The 25356-nt window shown below is 34.0% G+C and overlaps 1 long non-coding RNA gene across 1 annotated transcript; it reads right to left on the reverse strand.

Moving 5' to 3' along the window:
- Positions 1-8068: 8068 nt before the first annotated feature.
- On the reverse strand, positions 8069-24414 carry LOC136036949 (uncharacterized). Its single transcript, XR_010619831.1, has 2 exons — positions 24276-24414; positions 8069-12387 (listed from the first exon to the last, which is right to left on the reverse strand). It is a non-coding gene; the product is annotated as an uncharacterized LOC136036949 (long non-coding RNA).
- Positions 24415-25356: the final 942 nt, after the last annotated feature.

Genomic DNA, 25356 nt, shown 5'->3' on the forward strand with positions numbered 1-25356 from the left:
TAGTTTTTTAGCTTTTTTACTTTTTTTATTAGTTTTTAGTTTTTTTGTAGTTTTTGCCTTTTTTTAGTTTTTTCAGTTTTTTTTTTAGTTTTTTATTGGTTTTTACCTTTATTTTAGCTTATTTTTCAGTTTTTTCCTTTTTTTTAGTTTTTTTTTAGTTTTTAGTTTTTTTAGTTTTTTACCTTTTTTTAGTTTTTTTAGTTTTTTTAGTTTTTTAGCTTTTTTATTTTTTTTATTAGTTTTTAGTTTTTTTTGCAGTTTTTGCCTTTTTTTTTAGTTTTTTTAGTTTTTTAGCTTTTTTATTAGTTTTTAGTTTTTTTTGTAGTTTTTGCCTTTTTTTAGTTTGACAACTTATTTTTATATATATAGATAGTTTTTTTTTTTTACTTATGTCCTGGTCGTCATTTATACTCCCTGTGTCCCGGTGCTTTGTTGATTGCTAATCGAACATTCCTTTTGTCCTGGTCGCTTTCTCTTTGAGTGTCGTCATTTATTAGTTTTTTCCTTTTTTTCTTTTTAGTTTTTTATTGGTTTTTACCTTTATTTTAGCTTATTTTTCAGTTTTTTCCTTTTTTTTAGTTTTTTTTTATTTTTTATTTTTTTTAGTTTTTTACCTTTTTTTAGTTTTTTTAGTTTTTTTAGTTTTTTAGCTTTTTTACTTTTTTTATTAGTTTTTAGTTTTTTTTTGTAGTTTTTGCCTTTTTTTAGTTTTTTCAGTTTTTTTTTTAGTTTTTTATTGGTTTTTACATTTATAGTTTTTTTAGTTTTTTAGCTTTTTTATTTTTTTTATTAGTTTTTAGTTTTTTTGTAGTTTTTGCCTTTTTTAGTTTTTTCAGTTTTGACGTCACCTGATCCAGTTTTTTCAGGTGACGTCACCTGACCCATCCATCCATCCATCCACAGACAACTTATTTTTATATATATAGATATATATATATATATATATATATATATATATATATATATATATATATATATATATATATATATATATATATATATATATATATATATATATATATATATATATAGAAGATATTCCCTATGTCCCGGTGTCCCGGTCGTCATTTGTGTCCCGATGCCCCGGTTTGTAATTTCGTCAGTTGACAAACATGACGTCAGTCGACACACAAACATGACGTCAGTAGACAGACACACAGACAAACAACTTATTTATATATATATATATATAGATGAACCCTTAAACAGTTCTTTATAATGTTCTAGTACCTCGCTTGAAGTGGGAAAGGAAATCATTGTTGTTTCGGGTTTCGGTCATGGAATGCCAATGACCTACTTTTTTTTTATCCCGCACCATTTTCACGAGTTGTATGCTATTTTCTGATATTTTTCATCATTTTCCTAAGAAATAACATTTGGCTTTTAAGTATAATTTAGATAATAGATACAAGTCCTAAATCAGATAGAAATGGCATTTTTATCATTTTTCAGTTGTTTTTTTTTTTCAAAGTATTTTACTATTTTTGGCTACTATGGGCCTTGGTTCATTTCCTACTAAGTTGCAGCTAAGACTTTGACCACGATCAGGAGTTTAGCTGGGTTGCGTTCTATCCCTATTTATATGGATCATTTTGTTGGGTGTCACAAAATTTTGATTGGATATCTTTAAGGAAAAAAGGGTTGTGTGAGGGGGCTAGTTGCCCTCCCTTGTTTTTGGTCAGGCAAAAAGATCACAAAAACTCCTTGATCTAAATCGTTACGAACTGCAGTTACTTAATCGTTATTATGAGTATTGTAACATTGGAACCAATAACTACTGATAAATAATGCCATAGAATTAAATTAAAAAACACTTTTTGTATCAGGGTTAATAATTGTTGAAAAAAAATCTCCAACATAACAGTAGTAACACTACAATTGATTCTTATAAAAAAAAATGAAAAGATATACATATTTTTTCAGTGAAAAAGACTGTGTCAATAAAAATCGAACAGAAATTAATTTAAAAATCTTTTTTTCCACTTGACAGGTTTTCCAAAGAAAAGTAAATTGCCCCTTTAAGCCAAGAATGAGCAAAAATAAAGTCCAATGATCTTCCATGTGTAAAACTACCACAAATCACTATCAATAAATAATTGAATTTTAAAACGAACAGAAATTACATTAAACGGCTGGGTCAAACTCAAAACAAGTAACCATTAACATGAATGGGGCTAATAACTCCTATGCCTTCTCAAGAGCAGAATACAATTTTTGTTTTACTGAAAACAAAATACGCTTGAAATGTTTTCACCTTTCTTACTTTCCTAAATGAAAAATTATCGAAACCTTAACGAAGAAAAGCTAGTATGTGTCAATTTAATTGACAATCCACGGTCATTTGTTTGTTTTTTCTTGTTTTTGTCACAATACCTGTCGCAATACCACTTTAATTCCTCTCTTTTCACTTTGAACTCGTCACATATAGACATTCTGTGCCTCTTTTGACTCAAGGTCATAAGAAATTATTTAAGTAATTAATTATTCAAGGATCAAACAGTTCGTGCTAACGAACTGTAGTAAGGAGCGTCAAAGATACTTCAATTAGATTAGAATTATGTCTCTTAAAGAAAAGCTTTTGACTTTTTGTTTGCGAGAAAAAAGCAAGGGACTACTATATTGTCAATAATACTACAGCCTAAAGTTTCTCTGATACTTTTATTTTTAGAGGGTACTACAGCCTCAATTTTATCTGATTTTACGTTAGCCTCGTCTTCTTCATTAGAATTTATTTTGATTTTTGGTATTTTGGTAGTTCTTGAAAGCTTCAGTTACTTCAGTACTGCCTGGTGTCAATGCTACCTCTTCAGTTACTTTGAACCAAGTATGAAGTGATTTACTAAAAGTTTAGCATGACGTCATAGTTATTGATGTGTTTGTTCCTGTGAACCATATTTCCTTTCTTGTTTTTTGTTCATGTGTTTGTCCATATATTCGCTAGAGTGTTTGTTCTTATGTTTCTTCCTGTCTTTGTTGCTGTAACCCTTCACTCTTTCGTTCCTCTATCTTTTTCTGTTTTGTTCCTGTATTCGATCCTGTGGCCCCAATTTTACACGATGATTTTATGTCAGTATCAGCTTCTTCAGGGGGAATCATTTTGATTTTAGGTGCTTTGGTAATTCATGAAACCAATTGTACTTCTGAATTACCAAGTGTCGATATTACAACAACTACTACTACTAACAGCTCACTGCAGCACCAAGCCACTTGAGGTCCAAACACGCTCTTCCTCCATCCCAATTTGTTGAAAGACTCCCTCTTTACACCCACCCAGAAAGTTACAATTTCCTTTAAATTTCGTCTTACAATCTCCTCCTAACGGGCTTGGATAGACACTATTTTTTGTTTGGCGTTGAATGGCTGGCCAACAAGGACAATATTTGGCAATATGTCATCCGTCATCCACAAAACGTATCATAGCCATCTCAACCTTTCTCTGGTTATAGCCTTAGAAAGTGGGATAGAATCACATGTTTTTTGGAGCTGTTGTTTGGAAGTAATCCGTAAACAATTCCTCTGGAAAACATCTAATAAATCCTCCTCCAACTTCTACTAATAAAATGCTCCAAACATTTACTAATGAAATGTTAGTAAAAAGTGGAAATTCCTATTACTTGAGTTAACCGCAGAAATGAAATTCAACTACAATATTACTTCAGAATTTCTCACCTTCTCAATACCAACCAATCAAAAAATATATTTATGTTCTTGTATAGGGGTTGCATATATATGTCCATAAAATTGTCTAAACTGCTATATATGCCGCTGAGGATTTTTATACTTACTTTGATACATTCCATCCAATCATATTTCCACAACTAGTTGTTTATAAATCAAAATTTTACAGAACAATTCTTTTACTTAATACTAAATTTGAGTCAAATTTCAAATTTTTATATTTCTGCTTGACAGACGTATTGAGATTTAAACATTTGAATTGAATATCTGAAAATCTCAAGATTAAAAACAAAAAATTAGAAATCTACCAAAACTTGAAACCCTGAGAATTTAAATCACCAATCTATACCTATCAAATACAAAAATAACACATAATATTTTTTTAAGAAGTATTTTGGTTCATATACTTAGTTTGTAGCAGATACCCACATTCATCTTTATTAGAGTTCATATTTTTTCAGACGATTTTGGTCTTCATTCAAATATTTTTGGATGAATAGAAGAGGAAATACTAACGAAGAGCTCTAAACTAACATGACTCTAGACTGACAGGACTAGCCATTATCATTTCACCTAAGTATTGAGGTAAACATCGACCATGTAATAGTTAGATATGGCGGGAGTAGAAATTGAGAAATTGACTTTTTCTTATAAAAGTGTGAATTCTGTAATTTAAGCGAAATATATCGAACTTTAAAACGTGGGAAGATACGATACGTTGTTATGAAAAGTCAAATTTGATTAGTAAATTTTTGATATTTCGTCAAAATTGACTTTTTTTTATCAAAATACTATTTTTAAAAAGAAACAATGATTAGTTAATGCTTTATTGCCTATAATTAAAACCCACGTTTTAAAATCTTTTCTATGCATTTCTATTTGTTACATTATAGCAAGAAAAACATTCTATTTATTTTGTTACATTCCTAAAAGAACTAGTATTTAAAGTTTAATATATCTTTTACGAATATACAAGTTGTGTCTTTCAAGCTCAAAGGTTTCAAGCTCCTATATACAAATTAAAACAAAAACACAAGTTTGTTTTAACTGAAAGTAAGGAACGATATCAAAACTTAAAACAAACAGGAATTATTCTGTATATGAAAAAGGGTGTCCCCTTCTCAAAATCCCTGTCTTAACGCTAAAGATTATCTTCATGTCACAACTCTGCTTTTTAAAGTAATAAAAACATTTAGCGTAAAGTGTGGGGCGTTGAGGAGGGGACAGCCCAGTTCATACACGGAATAATTTCTGCTCGTTTTAAGTTCTTATGTCGCTCCTTACTTTCAGTTGATTTTTTTGTTCTAAACATTTTTCAACTAATGCAGGATCGATTTTGGCTTACCGTACATGAACAAATAAAACAGAATTTGCGCACTAATTTTGGCATAGTATTCCTCGAGTAAAATTTTCCCAGGAAAGTTCACCTTCAGAAACTAACCTCCCAATGTGAACATCTCACCATATAAAACCAGAATTATTTACTGTGTGTCCCCACATACAATGCAGGGAAATGTGGCTTCCCCCTCCATAGAAACTCCTTACCCTCACGGAAAATCCCTCCATGTAAATTTCTTCCAACACAGAATATCTCCCACCAGGAAAATTTTTCCCAGAAAATTCCATTCTAGCTGAAAATTATCCTGAAAATTTTTTTGCGAACGATTCTGGCTGAAAATTTTTCTTAACCCACTTTTATTTAAAAAAGACTTCAATTCCTGGCTGTTTTTAAAGACATACTAGAAATTCCCCCTCTGTGGAAAAGTTTCCCCACAAATACCCCTCACTCCCAAGTAGAAAGGTGCTCCCGTAGAAAATTCCCGCTAGATAATTTATCCTGTGGAAAACTCCTCCAAGAAGAATATTTATCGTGAAAAATTGGCAAATAAAATTGAGTTGACAAATAAAAATGATTTTGTACAGGAATTCAGGCAAATTCCCCAGTCTAAAATTTCCGTTTGAAAATTCACCCTCTGGGAACTTACCTCCCCACGGAAAATTTTCCCCATAGAAAATCTTCCAGTAGAAAATCCCCCCTCCCGGAAAATGTCTGTATACTTTGCAATAAGAAATACTGTCCGTAAACAATGGGCACATTTCCTGACTTACAAATGCTGAACAAAATGGCCATCTTAGAATTTTAATCAGATGACTCATAGGAAACAAGGTGGGTGGAAGGGGGCCATTTGCCCTCCAATATTTTCGATAGTCCCTAGGGAAAGGGCTATAAGTCACGCAATTTGTCCATTGTTCATAAATAGTATTTGTTATTGGGAAATATTGGAAATATTCTGGGAATATTTTCTGCGGAAGAGATTTTCAACGGAGGGAATTTTCAGCGCGGAGGTTAGCTCCCGAAGAAAATTTTCTAGGGAAAATTTTCCATAAAGCACGGGGAGAAGGGTAGGGGATTTCCTGGCATGATTTGAAAAATGCTCAGAAACTAAATAAATAAAACAAGTTTTTTACTGAAAGTGAGGAGCAACATTAAGACTCAAAGCGAATAGAAGTTATTAAGGACATGGCAGTACCTGGGGGGGGGGCTGTCCATTCCTCAGCTCACACTGTTTATGCTAAAGTTTTACTTTTGTCACGATTCTTTAAGGAGGACTCCTCAAACAGAGACCGTTTAATTTGAATGAAAACTGTTTTTCGAAAACTTCGGCATAAAAAGTGAGGGATGAGAAAGGGACAGCTCCATTCCCTCGTATGCGAAATCATTTCTGTTAATTTTAAGTTTTAATGTTACTCCTTATTTTCAGTAAAAAAAAAAAAAACATGCTTTTCTTATGTACGATGGTAGTGTTAACAAGAAGCATAGTGCAGTGCTAAAAATATTGCCTGCTGATGATTTAACTATGTAAATAGCAAGGGGGATTGATGATTCTGACCAAGACAGCGACTGGCAAACAATATTTGTACTTTCATAATTTATGATTGAACCGGTCCTCCCAATTTCTACAGTTTCCATTGAAGAACGTCCAGGAAAAAAGAAACAAAACTATGAGATCGCTCATTACTAAGTACACGCTATTCCGTAAATTAAGCACAACATTTCTAAGGCTTTAAACTTATTATGCCCATTTTGGAGGGTAATATTCTAGCAGCAATCATAGGCTACCCTTCCAACAATTTAGTTTTGAAATATCTAATAAGCCTCTGTTGAGTCAGTCCCTAGATAGATGTAGAACGTGTTCACTTCTGTATTTTATTTCTTTTGTTCAGCTGCCTCAGTTATATTTTGGTGGTTCGATTCTTTGCTCATTTTTCTGATAATTTGGGGTAATTTTCACCGTCGACTGAAACAATCCCTAGATAGGGGCAAACATTTTCATATATAAAGAACATAAACAGGGATATGCAGGAAGCTTTATACCCCAGTGGTAGCAAAGCAACGCACAACTTTAGACGACAAAATGCAGATATAACGTCCCAATTTTCAGTCTCTCCTCCAAACTAAACGCAGAAATTGTCACTTCATTAGCAACTTACTTGACTTTATCGAATAGCAGTTTCAAAGCAGCTTTTTCGTTGCTCTTCAGTTTCAGACTGAATTTGGTGCCAAACTCTGTACCATTGCTCATAGGGAAAGTTAATGTTTCTCCAGTTTTCATTGTCCCCTAAGCCATATAAACATAGCCACATTTGAAAATTGAAAAATAAAAGTTTGTAAAATGCCACCACCAGTCATAAGCACTAGGCTTAGTCCTACGAAGGAAATAACAAGAAACGACCGAAAACCCATCATTTTAACCTGGGAACCAAATATCTTATTATACAAAATATAGAATAAATAGCAAAAATACAACCAAAGAAACATGACATCTCTCATTATGAGCTTTCTTAAGAGGGTGGTGGCTTGAAATTTTCATTAAGAATCTTTGTCGGGACCAAAGAAAAATTTATTAAATTTGAAATTTGGAAAAGTTTTAAATCGTCCATCATTCGTCTCTAGAATAGAGCATTTTGCTACTTTGAAGTTATAACGCAGTTTTTGTCAGCTGTTAAAATTACTTGGGACAAAATTTGAAAATTTCTTCTCTAAAACCTTTGTCAACGTCATAAAGAATGTTGTCTTTTGTTACAGTGTTCTTACATCATGGCAAATGTTATGATATTTCGCGTTGGCTGATAGTTTTAATTATTTTTTATTTGAAAATTCATATGCAAACGGGAGCGCGTGCTGTTATCTGTTTCCTGAACACAGCTTCCAAATGGACATATTTTAATCTGAATGAAAAAATCTGTCTGCTCACGTAGATAGACCTAGTGTATTTGAATTTGCACAAAACAGTATGAACGAACTACATAAATGATTTTAAACTATTCTTTACGAAAAAACAAAAAACCAAACTTAAAAACCAAGTAGAAATAATAATAATAATAATAATTTATTTATAACCCACAAAGTACATTAAACTGTGGAGTAAACACACACAAAAAAAGAAAAAAAACAAGACAAAAAACATAACAACATAAATAACATAGCAGCATAACAACATACAACATAAGTAAATTACCTCCATTCAAAAAATGGCCAAAGAGGGTCAAAAACACGAATCATTTGCCGATAAATGTTTCAGTCGCGAGGGCGCATCAACGATGTCAAATTTAGAGACGATTTTATGATTCCGACACCACCGAGGCAGACGCAGCAAATACTTGCAATACTTAAAATATCCTGAGTGTATTTTCTTTGTATCCTTCTTGCGAAGGAGGAATGCAAAACCAGAAAGATAAAAAACAGCAGGGGCACAAAAACTAGAATAAAGACGGCATAGTCCTTTTCGGTTATACCGACCACGATTTGGTGAAATTTTCGCGTATCCAACCCGCATACTTTTCAGCATGCTGGACGTAATAGCGGAGCAAGTAGACGAAAGTGACGTGGAAAAAGAGAGACCCAACCATTTATATACTTGCTGAACATGGTATAGTTGAAGAACCCAAGCAAAGAGGTGATGCTGGTGGAGGACTCCCAAAACACAAAAACTCACATTTGGAGGCATTAACTGAAAGGCTTACTGTGGATAGTGCGGCTGAAAGCCGGTAAAAGTTGGTAATTAGACTATTTTTTGTCCGGCTAAGAAGCAGAACATCATCAGCATATGCAACGTGACTAATGCCTAAATTATCATTGTAAAAAATTGACGGTTGAAGACGTTGGAGACACGAAGCTAAAACACATTTAATTTAGAAACATTTAATTAAATCCTAATTTAAAAAACACATTTTTTTAAAATAGGATTTAGAAAGAGTAATACTAAAATCCTATTAAAATCGGCTTTTTGACATAAGGGCTTGATTTTTTTTTTTTTTTACATTAGTACCGCTGCCCGACTAGAGAGTCGATGAAGCCGTCTTAGTATTTTTTTTTTTTTATTATTTTTTTTTTGTTTTTTTGCCATTTCCAATAGAAGAGGTATCGAAAAAACTTTTTCGGGGAATGCCATTTCCAATAGAAGAGGTATCGAAAAAACTTTATAGGGGAATCATTTAATGGAGAAGGAGAATTATTGAAGGGCACCCAGGCCCCTCCTGTGCTGTCTCTGCTGAAAGAATCTCCTTCAGTAATCCCTAAAATACCTGATCATAATTTTGAGATATCTATTTCAAAAGCCCCCCGTTCGGGAGAATTTAGTTAAGAATGGAAAGGGGGCTGTTTATGTTTTAATTTTCAGCGAATAGTTCATCGTTGAGATTTTTAAAAAGGCTAAATCAGTTGGATTAGAGTTTTTTCAACTAAAAGCTATTAGCTAAAAGCAACTAAAAGCAGACGCTTAGATTATCCATTCATTTTATATTGCAAACTTACCTCACCGTGAAGGTATCAAAGAGTAATCAAAAATGGTACAACTCACCAAATGCAAGAGACAATGAGTGCGTAGCCTTTCTTTAGACTTGGGTTGCCTCTCATTGGCAAACAAATATCAACTTTTAGTGGCAATCTCGACCTCGACAAAGTTTCCCAATGCCTTGCATAAGCGGCAAAGTGAATTAGTTGATCTCTCGTTGCGTTAAATTACGTTGATAGTAAACCCAGCCTAATTCATTTATTTTAAACAAAATTGTAAGGGGGAGGATGGGTGTGATGTCCCACTTTCTTCTTTTGGCATTGCAACCCTCCCAAACTATGCCTCTTGATCCGTACTTGCTTAAATAGGACTAAAGTACAATATCTTCTGCAAAAAATTACAGATGTTACAAGCCACTCATATTTTCCATCAAATAGCGTCATCTATTTTTTTTCACCCAAGTGTGTGCTGTGATGACATGCAATGTCGAGATACTCGTCTACAGAATGTACTGAATTTTGTCTGAAATAGTATTGATAAGGCCTTCTTTCCATATATATAATGAACTATGGGTCTGAATTTTCTTACGTTCACCTAGGTTTCCGAAGCGGGAAAATAAATCTTCTAGTTTTCCTATCCTGAAGAAGCGAAGTCTAAGAGAATGGGTGATACCGCGCTTACCAGTAAAATTTCTTATATTATTGACACTATCAGAAAGTGTGATGATGATATTGTTATCCGCCACCCTGGTGAAGTACCCCTCATTCCCGCAGATAATGCACTGAGTTGCCGTGTAAACTTCTGCTTATCAGAATTACGCTCTTTATCCAAATGTGTGATAACTCTCCTGCCCGGAACAATCAATCGTCGTCTGTCTTCAGTGCATGAGTGTTCTGTTTCTTCAATACTGTCGTATGCAGTTAATCTGAAATACCCACCTACCGATCTCAAATGTTTTATTGAGCGCAAAGAGATCCTTGATACCCTAGACGGTCATAACGGTATCGTAAGTGTGAGACCCGATACTGTCAAGAAAAGATGGGTAGTCCACACCCAAGATAAAGCCTCAGTCTATTATTTCACTGCCACTGTAACTAGTCAACTAAATGTGGCCACTCATCTCAGAGTTTCAAAATTCGTCTCAAAAGAGATCTCAAAGACTTTATTGAGCGTAAACTGGCCCTTGATACCCTAGACGTAGATACCCTATGTATCTTAAGTGTGAGACCTGATACTATCAAGAAAATATGGGTTGTTTACACCAAAGATAAAGTCTCAGTCGAGTCAATCGTCGCCACTACAACTAGTTAAATAAATATGGCCACTCATGTCCATAATCGAAAAGTGCTCAGCATCGTGAGTGACATTCCTGCTAGTTTGCTAAAATCAGAGCTCAGTAATAAGATCCTTTCCGCATCCTTCGCCTCAAACTTCTTGATCAAGGTGCCCTGAAAAAATCTATGAACGATGGTTTGCGCTTGGGATACGAGTTTTTAGAATTAGACTATACAGGAAAACACCTACTATATATTGACACTGTCAATCGCTGAACTCCTTTGTCAGTAATTGCCCAATCTCACCGACCGACCAGAAGCGTTCAAAGGGCTCAGTCGAGCATTCTAACACACGTAATAATTCATGCACTTCAAGCGCAAATTGCGCTAATTACGGGGTTGACCATGTTTTCTATAGTCTTAGATGCCTAGTGTTAAAAAGAGCTCCGAACAAGGACAAGGAATGACTGTTAGTGGCAACAGATTGCGTTTCGTTTTACTTAATATTAACGGAACCAAAGACAAAGATCTTCTGATTGCTCATCTTGTTGATTGTGATATAGTTAAGAACTTTTCCTAATTTACGCCAATACAGATACTCTGAAACGTTCACCCACAAGCAGCACGTTTTTACGTGAATGGTAATAAAGTGTGGTAATATGACCCTAATTAACGTCTATATGTCATGCAATCGCAAGAGCACTTCATCATCAAAATAAAATCACGAGTGACTGTGGTTTGAGGTTACAAGGCTACTTCTCCCCCCTTTCTTCCAAGAAAAAATTCATAAGCTACCTATATTAACATATCACACGAAAGGATAGTTTACTTGTAAAAAATGTCAAATCCTCAATGTAATGTGTAACATTTTCAAGTACAGTATTCTTGCACTTCGAAGTAATTTTTTACAGCCTTCCTTTCCAAGAACTAAATCTAATTAAGATGAAAATAAAATCACGTGTGATTGTGGTTTGATTTTGCAAGGCTACCTCTCCCCCTTTTTTACAAGAAAATATTCAAAAGCTTCTTATAGTGACATATCACACGAAGAATAGTTTACTTGTAAACTATGTGACCCTAATAAATGTCTATATGCCATGCAATCACAAGAGAACTTCATCCCTATCTTCCTTTGCGGCTACTCAGCATAATTCTTGATACAGGATACTTCAGGATACTTGCCAGCTACTCAGGATACTTCTTGATACAGGATACTTCAGGATACTTGCCAGCTACTCAGGATACTTCTTGATACAGGATACTTGCCAGCTACTCAGGATACTTCTTGATACAGGATACTTCTGGATACTTGCCAGCTACTCAGGATAATTCTTGATACAGGATACTTCAGGATTCTTGCCAGCTACTCAGGATACTTCTTGATACAGGATACTTCAGGATAGTTGCCAGCTACTCAGGATACTTCTTGATACAGGATACTTCAGGATTCTTGCCAGCCACTCAGGATACTTCTTGATACAGGATACTTCAGGATACTTGCCAGCTACTCACGATAATTCTGGATACAGGATACTTGCCAGCTACTCAGGATACTTCTTGACACAGGATACTTCAGGATACTTGCCAGCTACTCAGTATACTTCTTGATACAGGATACTTGCCAGCTACTCAGGATACTTCTGCAAAGAGTGGACTAATCAAGGATTAAACTAGATTTTATCAGGTGCTGTTAATGCTAATCTTCTGTCCCGATCTGAAATAACTGATGCTTTGCCAAGTGTTAAGTGGCCAAGTTATTTGATGCTTTGCCAAGAGGCTTTCAGCTACTCAATAAAGACAAACAATTCACCTTCATTTATGACCATGATTGTGCTACATCAAAACTTGACCATATTATCGCTTTAAACGGATTTCTTGTAATTCCTCTGGTCATTGTTTTGGATGATAAATTCGACGATGATCACCTGTCTTTAACTTGTGAAATAGAGTCGTCTGCTCTACTTCATTGTGACCGTATTTCTAATTAATAAATAGTTTGATAAGTCAAATTGAAACGAGTAAATTCTGAAGTTTATTCTATATAAGAATAAGTTTAGAAAGCAGAAAGTTTAAAACCAGAGAAGTTTATGTTCTCTTCTTGCTATTGTCGAGCCTGAAAGTATCTTTTCAACTTTTGCAAACCTCAGTGAGGTCACCGACAGCTAGGAGTGATCGAAATTGTTACTATTACGACCCATACAATCCTTGAAGACAACCGCTTAATCCACAGTTCCTGCTGAGTGTACTAGAATCAGCACCAGAAAGCCGTTGTAAAACGTGTGTCATGAAGGGAAAAACGTTAAGCAACACGCTAAATTTTTACTATGTCTTTAGATTTCATGTGATTGGCACAAGTCTGGAAATGGGTTGAAAACTAAACAAAATGCTGCACGTCAGCTTAGATCTTCTTTACGTCCTACCCTCCTAAATGCCTCAGACGGCCCCTAATGTCATAAATCGTGGTCCGATGTAAGAAATAGCAGCAAAAGTACGCCTTCAATCGTTAGTTATTAGCAATCTTCTACGAATTAGTGATTTAATTACTCATTTTACTCGTGTTATTTCTACATTTAATCAGTCTATGCAGGCTGTGTCTTCTTCCTTAATGGATGATATCATTTCTCAAATCCTTCAGCAAACTCATACATTGTCTTTATCTGGTGGTGATATCTGCCGCGTTCTGAAGATGGTTAAGCAGTCAAACGCTCCTGAAATGCATAATATGTGTTATAATCTCTTCACCATTAACTCTCCCTTATTGTTAGCACATATTGTTAGGTTCAGATGTTGGTTCCCGATAGTTTTCTTTAGGGAATCATACCATCAATTTTGAAAAAGGGAAAGGAAGCAGACAAGTTTTCCAGCTATTGACCAATTACAATATATTGCTTCATGAGTACGCTATTTGAGTACGCCGTCTTGCCTGAAATTTTGACTAAATGGGATTTTTCTGATTATCAAGTTGGTTCAGAACGGGTTATGGTTGTTGTTATACCCATCATATAGATGGCCAGTTGTTGGTTTCGGTAAAAATACAAAAATCCCTCTTCATTTTTGCACGGTGGATATTACAGGGACATTTGGCAATGTCTTACATTCGCAAGCGCTTCATTGCCTTGTTCCAGTAGGAGCCAAATCTCCAATATTGGTACTGTGATTATTTTGTTCAGTTGAATTGGAGGTTTTTTATATCTGAGCCAATCAAAGCAAAGAAGGGAGTCAGACAAGTTGGTATGCTGTCTCTATATATATTTTTTTAAAGTGTGCTTGCTGATTTTCTGTGAGGTTTGTCTCCTGAATTTTCTAAAAATGCTGGTGTTCGTCAAATTACTTACGCTGATGCTGTACTATTAGTTAGCCATACCAGATAATCCACAGGTTCTGACTGATGCATTGGGCAGAGTTAAACTTTCTGTAAATGCTTCTAAATCCTAGTTCCTTTCTTTTAATATTTTTAACCCTGCTCCTCACTTACGTGTGGTTACAATACTACTTGAGGGTGTTTCAAAGATGAAGTGGCTTGCAAATAATATCTGAGCTGAGACCACACTGGCTAATAATTGAAAAAAACCCTAAAGAACCTAAAAGAAGAGAGAAACGAGGATAATACGTCCCAGGGGAAAACATAGATTAAAATGTAAATATCTGGATCAAGACTTCTGCTTGACCGTCCTCAGTGCACAATATTAAAAAAAAAAAAATACTAATAAAAATCCAAAAGATAATATAAAAAACCAAACCTAAAATAAACACAAACACTTAAATATTAAGACCCTCTCGAAGTAACGGTAAAAGAGTAAGACATCTAATCGGAAACGTAGAGACTTCGGAATAATCCTATTTACCCTACGATGCTGAAAAGATCTTGCTGGTTAGCTGTTTTACCGTTACTTTGAGAGGGTCTTCATATTTAAGTTTTTGTGTTTGTTTTAAGGTTTGGTTTATTATATTATCTTTGGATTTTTATAATTAATTTTTTTTTATATTGTGCACTGAGGACGGTCAAGCAAAGGTCTTGACCAAAATATTTGCATTGAAATTTACATTTTTCACTGGTTTGTATTATCATCATTTCTCTCTTGTTTAAGTTTTGTTTGAAGTGGCTTGGCATTACTTTTTCTGTTATTCTTTCGGATACATGCTCATCTCTTGTTGCCAGTGTTTTAGTGTATCCGTATCTCGTATGGTAAAATCTCGCCAAATAGAGGAAACTATAGTCAGTGAGGTTTGTGTAAGCTTTACTATAGTTTTTGCTCCAACAATTCTGTTTCTTTCTGGTTTCCAGCCTTTAATGGGGAAAAAGCCCTTCTTTAGTTAAGGAGAGATTATTTCAAATATTTTTTTTTACTTTATTTACCAAGATGATATAGAAACCGAGAGATCATTTCTCACTTTGGTCTTGCCTACCCACTAGTACTGTTTGATTACATCACTAAGGACCTGAGGGCTGATACTCTTTATTTTTCTTCGCTGACTTGTAATCGGCGAACATAGCCGTATTTTTCTCGTTTGTATGGTTTTGTTTATGTTCTGATTTTGATTGCCTTTTTTTATGTTCTGCTTTTGTTTGTATTCTTTGCTGGTTATGTTTTTTTCTTTGTTCTTTACTTCGCATCCTTTTTGGAATATCGCGGGTTATAAATATACTTACTTACTTTTAGTTGCTTACAATATTAAAAACGATACACCACACTCCCTAGATCTTTTCCCATAAGACTGCCACCTTTTCAGTTTGTCTTTTTTTAATTTTATTGGATGGAAGGATTCTCAGTTCTGAAGGTCCTGTGGTGGCGCAGTGGATTTGACCTTAGCTTGGTAATACGGGACCCAGAGATCGAATCACGCTGCAGGAATGCACTGCAGGGCTGACACAGGGACCTTAGTAGTCAAGAAGCGTCGTTAATTCTTAAATAATAATAATTCTCAGTTCTGAAGAGCGACACAGTCAGACTGTCGGAAGTTTATTCCAGCTTAAACATGCCATTTTTTTTATACCAATTTTAAGATGAATAAAATTACCCAGAGGTTCAGAGAAGGGTATATGTGCGACAAGCATAATACGTTGTTTACTTTTCTGAAAGAGGAAATTTTGATCGTCAGGTATTTATGGTGTAAAGTTCTCTCTTCTAGTGTTCCAATACTCTTATGGTTTTCACCACGTAGATTGTGACTCAGAATACTCCCACCTATTCTAAGTTATAAGCCAACTAAAAATATATCTGGATAAGTATTCAATGCTAACAAGACACTTAGGAATGCAGTATAATTTCAATAGCATCTTCTAGCTTTACAAGTTGATCCCTCATCAGCCACTGAATGATTACTGAATTCCACGTTTTACATCATTTTCAAGTTTATTAAGGAATGGAACTTGTACAGTGAATGATATTAAACGATTTATGAACCGTTTTGTTTAAGTATTTACTTGAGAAAGTTGAGAGAGTTAAAGAAAACTTCTTTGTTAAGATTAAGTTCTAAAGTTTTAAATGTTTTGCTTTAAGCCAGTGTCTCACTTTCAGAATTTTAGACGTTAAGCTTTTCCCCAAGATGTAACGAATCACTGAATTACGTTTTTATCAAACAGTTCGTGGTAACGAACTGTAGTAAGGAGCGACCCGGCTCAATAGTAACCAAAACTCTAAAAAATGGAATTTTAATACCAATAGCTACATCTAAAGAATCACATTTTAACGCTAATTTTAAATATATAAGTTTCATCAAGTTTAGTCTTACCCATCAAAAGTTAAGAGCCTGAGAAAATTTGCCTTATTTAAAAAAAATAGGTGGAAACGACCCCTAAAAGTCATAGAATCTTAACACAAATCACACCATCAGATTCAGCGTATCAGAGAACCCTATTGTAAAAGTTTCAAGCTCCTATCTACAAAAATGTGGAATTTCGTATTTTTTGCCAGAAGGCAGATCACGGATGCGTGTTTATTTGCTTGTATGTTTTTTTTTTTAACGGAATTCTAACGGAAATGAAAAGTTCTAGTGCCCTTTTTAAGTGACAAAAAAATTGGAGGGCACCTAGGCCCCCTCCCACGCTAATTGTTTTCCCATAGTCACCGGATCTAAATTCTGAGACAGCCATTTTATTCAGCATAGTCAAAAAACCTTATAACTATGTCTTTGGGGACGACTTACTCACCCACAGTCCCCGTGGGGGGGGGGCCACAAGTTACAAACTTTGACCAGTGCTTACATATAGTAATGGTTATTTGGAAGTGTACAGACGTTTTCTGGGGGATTTTTAGGTTGGGGGTGGGTTGAGAAGAGGGGGATATGTTGGCGGAACTTTCCTTGGAGGAGTTTGTCATGGGGGAAGAAAAGTTTCATGAAGAAAGCGCAGAATTTTCTAGCATTATTTAAAAAAAACAATGAAAAAATAAATATGAAAAAGTTTCTTTTACTGAAAGTAATTAGAAGCATTAAATTTTAAATACGCATAAATTATTACATATATGACGGGTTCACCTGCTCCTAATACCTTGCTCTTTACGCTAATTTTTTTTTAGTAATTTCAACTATTTATTCTATGAGTTTTGTGATTCAGGGATCATTCTTAAGAAATTGGGACAAAATTTAAGCTTTAGTGTAAAGAGCGAGGTACTGACGAGGGAATGAACCCATTCATATACGTAATAAAAACATGAGAATACAAAAGTTCGTTACGTAAGCTAATTTGTAAGTTACGTATATCTTTTACTAATAAAAACATTTGTAAAAAATTAAAAGTCCTAGTTGCTTTTTTAAGCAGCCAAAAAATCGGAGGGCAGCTAGACTTCCTCCCCCGCTCCCTTTTTTCTCAAAATCGTTCGATCAAAATTATGAGAAAGCCAATTTGCCAAAAAAAAAATATGCAAATTTCGTTTTAATTATTCATCTGCGGAGAGCCAAAATCAAAACATTCATAGATTCAAAAATGCTCAGGAATTAAATAAAAAAAAACAAGTTTTTCAACGGGAAGTAAGGAGTGACATTAAAACTTAAAACGAACAGAAATTACTTCGTATATGAAAGGGACTGCTTCCTCATCAACGCCACGCTCTTTACGCTAAAGGTTTTACTGTTTTAAAAAGTAGAGTTAAGAGAAAGAGTCAAACTTTAGCGTAAAGAGCGGGGCGTAGATGAGGAAGTAGCCCCTTGCATATACAAAGTAATTTCTGTTTGTTTTAAGTTTTAATGTCACTCCTTACTTCCCGTTGAAAAACTTTTAAAGTCAAGTTTTGTAGTAATAACATTTTATCAAGAAACGCCGTCAGAAAAGTGAAATAGCACATATTAGGACGAAGAAAGTATTAAAAAAAAAATGGGAAAGAAGTATTTTTAGGTAGCATATTTTAAATGTTCCTACAATTTTTTTCTACCAGACTATGTGACTAGGTATTTTTTCGTTTAATTTTAATCACTCTTCAGTTAAAGGTCCTTAACACCGAAGAACCAGATTCTTAAGACATGACTGAATTATCATTGGAACAAAGAACTTAACAAACATGATTGTCAAACTGCAAACTGTTGAGGATGAACATATATAAACCCAGCCAATATATACCCGACTGCATTTTCAATCTCCTTTCTCCTTACTTTCTTTTCTTTATTCAACTTAGAAAATACTAAAACAGTATTATGCCCCAACAGAGAGAAGAGCTCGTAAGGCTGGGACAGCGCAAAAATATAGAAAAAACATCAACATCTCATCGTAATAATGATTCCAGAATTTGACACGGCAAAAGACAAACAAAATAAAAAAAAACTTATAAAAGAGAAGTAACAAGGATAAGTAAATAAATAAATTTCGGGCAGGAGGGGCGATGGAGGCCATTCTAGACACAGGGACAGAAAAACAAAACATACGAATAAGAAGATCAAAGAATTTAATTTTCCATCATCAATGGTGAATAATCAAAGTTTAGCAAACAATCTTTAATATTTGCTTTTTTAAATTTAGTTGAGATTTTTGGGATGGATCAAACAGAATTTTACCATTCAGCTTATAATTGGTAGCAATGAAGGGTATTTGGTACCTAATCGAGAACCTTGACCTTTCAGAACTTACAAAAGGAATTCGGTACATCCCAGATCTCCGACAATCCGAACGAGGAAGTAAAATTAACAAAGATTTGTCATAGAAATAATTTTTAGAATTTTGAATTTGAAAATGCCATATGGAAGTATTTAATACTCGTATATCATTTAAATCTAACAAATTTAAGAAGAGGAATAATATTTTAGTTTCCGAAACATTTTCAAGTTTTGAAGCTCGATGTAAGAAACCTCCAAGCATTCTTATTGCCCTATTTTGTAGAACCTGTAAGGGTTTTATATGCTTCCAAAATGTATTAAGATATACAACTGAGCAGTAATTCAAATAAGAAGTAATTAGAGAGTGGTGAATTATTTTTAAAATTGTAAAAGGAAAAATATTCTTCACACGATACATCGACCCAATATTTTGAGCAAGTTTTAATCTTAAATACTCAATATGATTATGAAATGACAAAAGGGGATCAAGAAAAATTCCTAAATAACGATATGATTGGACCCTACAAATTTTTTTGGTCACCAACCTGAAGCTCCTGACAAGAAATCTCTCGAGTGATACGCTTTGAACGACCAAAAAGCATAAAATTTATTTTTGTAAAATTTGTTACTAGATTATTGGAAACAAGTCATCGATTTACTGAGGTAACACTTATAGTCAGATTTTCGATCAATGTCAATGAATCCCTAGCTTTAACTGTTATACATCTGCAAATAGAATTACATGGCTAATATTCTCATGCAAACCTCGTGGAAGATCATTAATATCAATCAAAAATAAAAGTGGACCTAATACTGAGCCCTGGGGGACACCAATATCAATAAGACTTATTAAATTAGTCATTTTTCCACTGACATCTACTGTGATTCTTCGTCCGCAAAGGTATGATTTAATAATTTGTAATCCTTTCCCTTTTATGCCGGAATTCATTATTTTGTTAAGAAGAATTTCATGATGTAAAGTGTCAAATGCTTTTTTTATATCATAAGAAACAGTAGCCACACGGAAATCATCATCTAAACAATCATTTATTTCTAATGAAAGAGCTGCAACTGCGTGCTCTGTCGAACGGTTTGCCCTAAATCCAAATTGATATCTGGAAAAGAAATTTATTTTATCTAAATAGCTAGAAATCCTTTCTTTTGAAATTTTTTTCAAACACTTTAGATAATTGTAATAAAATTTCAATTGGACGATAATTACTTACATCAGTTTTATCGCCTTGTTTATATAACGGAATTACTCGGGCAATTTTCCATCTACTAGGAAATATACCTGAATTGATACTCAAATTGAAAATGTGGACAAGTGGTTCAAAAATAACTCCGGAAATACTCTTTAACAAATTTGTTGATAATTCATCATATCCCACTGAATTACCGTTTTTTATATTTTTGATAATCTTATGGAATTCTGCAAAACTAACAGGGGCCAGAAATATGCTTGTACATTCACTGGGGGTAAATATTCTTTATGCGACCTGTAAGGGGACAAATCTATTCCTGCTGAAACAATTGCTTGACCAACACCAGGAAAATAATCACTAAACATATTAGCAACATCTTGCGGTTCTCTAACTTCTACCCCATTTATATTAATTAATACCTCAGGATGTGATGACTTTTTATTTTTTCCAATTTTATCCTTAATTAAACTCAAAGTTTTTTGAGGAGAATCATAATTTTTAAATGAACTTTTATAATAACAGGAAGGGTGTGCGAAAGCAAAGGACGGCTGGCCCCCAGCCGTCATTGCACTTCCTGGCAGAAGGGCCAAGAAACGGAGATCAGCACCGCCGGTAGGGAGTGTAAAGTCTAACGCCGTAACCTTTACCTTTTATTTTACTCTTTCATTTTCTCTAAGAATCCTTACTAACAGATTCTTATAGTTTTTAAAACGTATTATATTTATTTCAGTGGGACACTTCATTTTAATTTTGTATAAACGATTTTTTTCATTAATAGACCTCAAAAGCGATGCATTTACCCATGGTTTTCTTGGTGTTTGCCTCTTTCCTTTCAGATTTCTATACGGGCAAAATTTATCAAGCTTTTCAGTCAGTATATTATAAAAATTATCTAAGGACTGATATGGATCCATTTCATCAATGCATCCTGCATCACCCTGCATCACCACATTCTGCATTCTCCTGCATTCTTCCTGCAGGTGATGCATTCTGCATCACCTGCATTCTCCACCCTGCATCACCGAGTGCTTCTTTTAATTTTAACAATTTTTCTCCCCAAAGTCTCTTCGCTTTGTTGACTTCTTTTCATCATATGGGAAATATAGCGAAAAATCAGCCATAAGTACGCCGTGATCAGAAGAATCATCAGGAATGACATATGTACTAACAGCACTTTCAGGTGAAAAAATATTATCAATTAGTGAATATGACGTATCAGTTATTCTGGATGGTACAAGACATACATGATATAATCCATGAGATAGCGGACATTCTAAAAACCTCAAAGTGTTACTACCCAGTCTATTCTGATTAGCAGAAACAAGGTTCATTAAGTCAATATTAAAATCTCCCATAACTAGATAAGAAGTATTAAGACTAGCTAATTTATCCAAGAATTTTTCAAAACAATTCCTAAATTCTATCTGACTAGCTGACGGACTACGGTAAATAACTGCGATTAGAATCTTCTCATTATTTGAAAAAAACATTCAACAACACAAGATTCAAACAAAATTTCAATATTCATTGGCAAAAAATCTAGTCTTGCACGGGCTGGTGTGCAACTTTTAATTAAAACACCAAGACCACCTTTCTTTTGCATACTCCTCCCAACATGAAACAATTTATAACCATCAACACTTTCAATTGATCTTTCATCAATACTTTCAATTCATGAACTCTTTCAATTGATCTTTCATCAATACTTTCAATTCATGAACACTTTCAATTGAAAACTCATCTAAAAAAGTTTCGCATAAACCGAACATGCCCGTATCAGATATCGATAGAAAAGTGCCAATTATATCCCTTGCAGTCCTCCAGCTCCGGAAACTCCAAAACGATATCCTCCTTGTTCTAGAATTTTTCTTTGCCAATCCATTCAAAAATAAATATTGATTTTTTGGTATATCTAAAATGCTGCTATTATCTTCATTATCACTAGCTACAATGTTTTGGAAAACTGAATGAAACAAAAGAGAATCTCGCTCAAATTCTTTTAACCTTGATGATGGAATTCCATCACTATCTCTATCCATTATCAAATATTACCACCATGTCAAGAATAACCACACCATGACCCATGCGCCCAACAAACAAGAATAAAAGGTAACAGACACAGAAACAACTAAGAAAAGAAAAAAGAAATGTCTTCATTCTAAATCAAATTCTTTAAATATTCTACCGCTATTCATAAAGACCTCTATGTGCTTCAAAACAAGCAGTAAAAAAAGATAACTAAAGAGAAAGAATAGTAATAAATATATAGAGCAACAAAAATTAGTGAAAAGATAAATAAAAACAGATAAATACGAGACCAAGCATGGTTAAACGCTTCCTACTTGTATATTTTAAAACATACTAACAGGGCGCTTTATTATTAGACGATATGATTTTATTTCACTGAAACATCACTTGGAAAACTATGATGTACATGTCCTCGGGCGTTCGGAAAGTCGTCAACCTCTGATATGCTGTCACTAAATGAATATTTTGTAATTGAGCCGTCAGGTCTTTTCACAAACAAGTTTGTCTGAATCCCTTTTGATATCCATGCCTCATATCTAGGAATCTTCCGCAATATATCCCGTTTCGCCAAGATCAGCTTACGTATTTTACGAATTTCGGCTGGCACATCATCACTAATAAACAAATTGCTATTATCTCTATGAAATGTCTTGTTCTTAAGCTTGCTGGCATTTTTTATAATAGAAAACTTGTCGTCTTTTTTATTTAGTGTCACCTTTTACGATTTCTGTCATATTGCGAGATTGTAAAATTTACTTCAGGCAATTCTAATCCATGGCTAATAAATTCTGTGAATCAAGCTTTAGCGTTATCAATATCCTCGCAAACTGCATTCCATATGATGATATTATTTTCTAACTTGGCGGTTTCCAATTTCACAATCCGACACATTGAATCTTCATTTTTTCTTTTTAACTTTTTTAATTCATCAGTAAAGGTTTTAATTGCAAACTGAGGCAGGACGTATCATCTTCAATTTTTCCGCTTTTCAATTCACTATTAACCATCTTATTTTTAAGAAGCAAATGTTCTTTATCCAGATTATCGACCCTTGTAGTAAGAATACCTAATTGATTGCATAAGTTGTCTAATTTATTGCCATTTTCTTTTACGATTTCAAGAATTTGCTTAAAGATTCTTAAAAATTTGTTAAAAATCTGCAGCTAGTGTTGATATTTCCGGTTTCGAGCTAGAGCTATCATCTGAGGTGTCTAATGAAATTAAACAAAAAAAAACAAGTTTTTTAAAATTAAAGTAAGGGGCGAAATAAAAAACTTAAAACGAACAGAAATTACTCCGTATATGGAAGGGGCTTTTCCTCCTCAACTCCACGCTGTTTACGCTAAAGTTTGACTCTTTCTCTTAACTCTACTTTTTAAAGCAGTAAAAAACTTTAGCGTAAAGAGCGGGGCGTAGAGGAGGAAAAGCCCCTTTCATATACAGAGTAATTTCTGTTCGTTTTAAGTTTTAATGTCGCTCCTTACTTTCATTTAAAAAACTTGTTTTTTGTTTAATTTTTGGACGTTTTTGAATTAATGCATGTTTTAATCTTGGCTCTCCGCACATAAATAATTAAAACGAAATTTGCAGATTAATTTTTTTTTGCTAAATGGCTTTTTCATAGTTTTAATCGGAAGATTTTGAGAAAAAGGAGCGATGGAGGAGGCCTAGTTGCCCTCCAATTTTTTGATTACTTATTCGAATGTTTTTATTGTGTATATGAGGGGGCTCGCCCCTCGTCGATACCTCGCTCTTTACACTAAAGCTTAAATTTTGTCCCAATTCCTCAAGAATGAGTCGATACGATCACCCCTGGGAAAAACAAAAAACAAAAAACAAATAAACACGCATCCGTGATTTGTCTCGTGGCAAAAAAATACGAAATTCCACATTTTTGCAGATAGGGACTTGAAACTTATACAACAGGGTTCTCTGATACGCTGAATCTGATGGTGTGATTTCCGTTAAGATCATATGACTTTTAGGGGGTGTTTCCCCCTATTTTCTAAAATGAGGTGAATTTTCTCAGGCTCGTAAATTTTGATGGGTAAGACTAACCTTGATGAAACTTATATATTTAAAATTGGCATTAAAATGCGATTCTTTTGATGTAACTATTGGTATCAAAATTCCATTTTAGAGTTTCGGCTCTTACTACAGTTCGCTACCACGAACTGTTTGATATTCATACCTTCTCCTTTCGGATTTTTTCTTTTACGTCCCATTGTACATTAATATTGTACTAATATCCAAATATTAATACGTATTACCAAATATCCAACAGTTCTTGAAATAATGTTTTCAGCATTGAATGAGTATCCAAAAGTTCTTGAAATAATATTTTCACATAAATCCACACAGAGGTCTTAAATGCGTCTTACTCTGATGAGAGCATTGAATGAACTGACGAGAGCATTGAATGAACTAAATCCTTAATTTTGTTTTCGCTCGAAGTAGTCGAATCAATAACGTAGGTTATGTACTCCCAATTCAGACTGTCAGTGCAATAGCCTTTTTTCACCTCTGTTTTCACTGGAACGGCATATTTAAAATCCTAATTACAAACTTATAATCCTGTTTGTGGAAAAGATCTTAAATAGCTAAAACTATAACGCAATAAAGATGGGTAACGGAAGAATAGGCCAAAAATGTCAATATTTGACTTCACGATAAACAGACACAAATAAAGATTCTGCAGAAACGTTAAGAATTGCAAGTTGTTATGTCCGGCAGTTACTCCAAAAATCAGCAAAAATTAATTAGGTCAAAGTCATGTATATGCACAGAGAAATGAAGGGTCCAGTTCTTTGCTCTCTCTTGAAACATAGATTTTACGGTCTTTTAGATAATTTTGGGTGTAATTTCCCTTTTTTGCATTCTTTCAGTCGTGCATTTCCTCCCCTAAACATATATTCATACATATGTGTAAATTCTAAACTCCTAGACGAGAAACTTCAATAGTTTCAAGAAATAGTAGCCCAAAGATAAACGCAAAGGATGGAGGGCTTTAAACTCATCCTTCCTCCGGAAATTTAAAGGTTTTATAAAATTTTGCATAAGTTTCGGAGTAATTCCCCTATTTTGTTTCTTTTTTTTCGTTTTGTACACCTTCCTCTAAAAGAAATTTGACCAATGCCAAAATTTATAATTTCCAATTGTTATGGTAATTTACCAGAAATTATCCTGCTTTATACATCTTTGACTAATTAAGATATTCGGGTCTATAGGCCTATCTCTTCCAAAAATTAAGCAAACCTTTTATTTTCAAAAATATTTTGAATTTTCCATATAATTCAAATTTTTGGCATTTCTAAAACATTTTGCCCCTCCCCCTACCCTATAAGGTCGCGA

This window comes from Artemia franciscana, chromosome 16 (genome assembly GCF_032884065.1).
Source record: "Artemia franciscana chromosome 16, ASM3288406v1, whole genome shotgun sequence".
In the NCBI taxonomy this organism is placed as follows: domain Eukaryota; kingdom Metazoa; phylum Arthropoda; class Branchiopoda; order Anostraca; family Artemiidae; genus Artemia; species Artemia franciscana.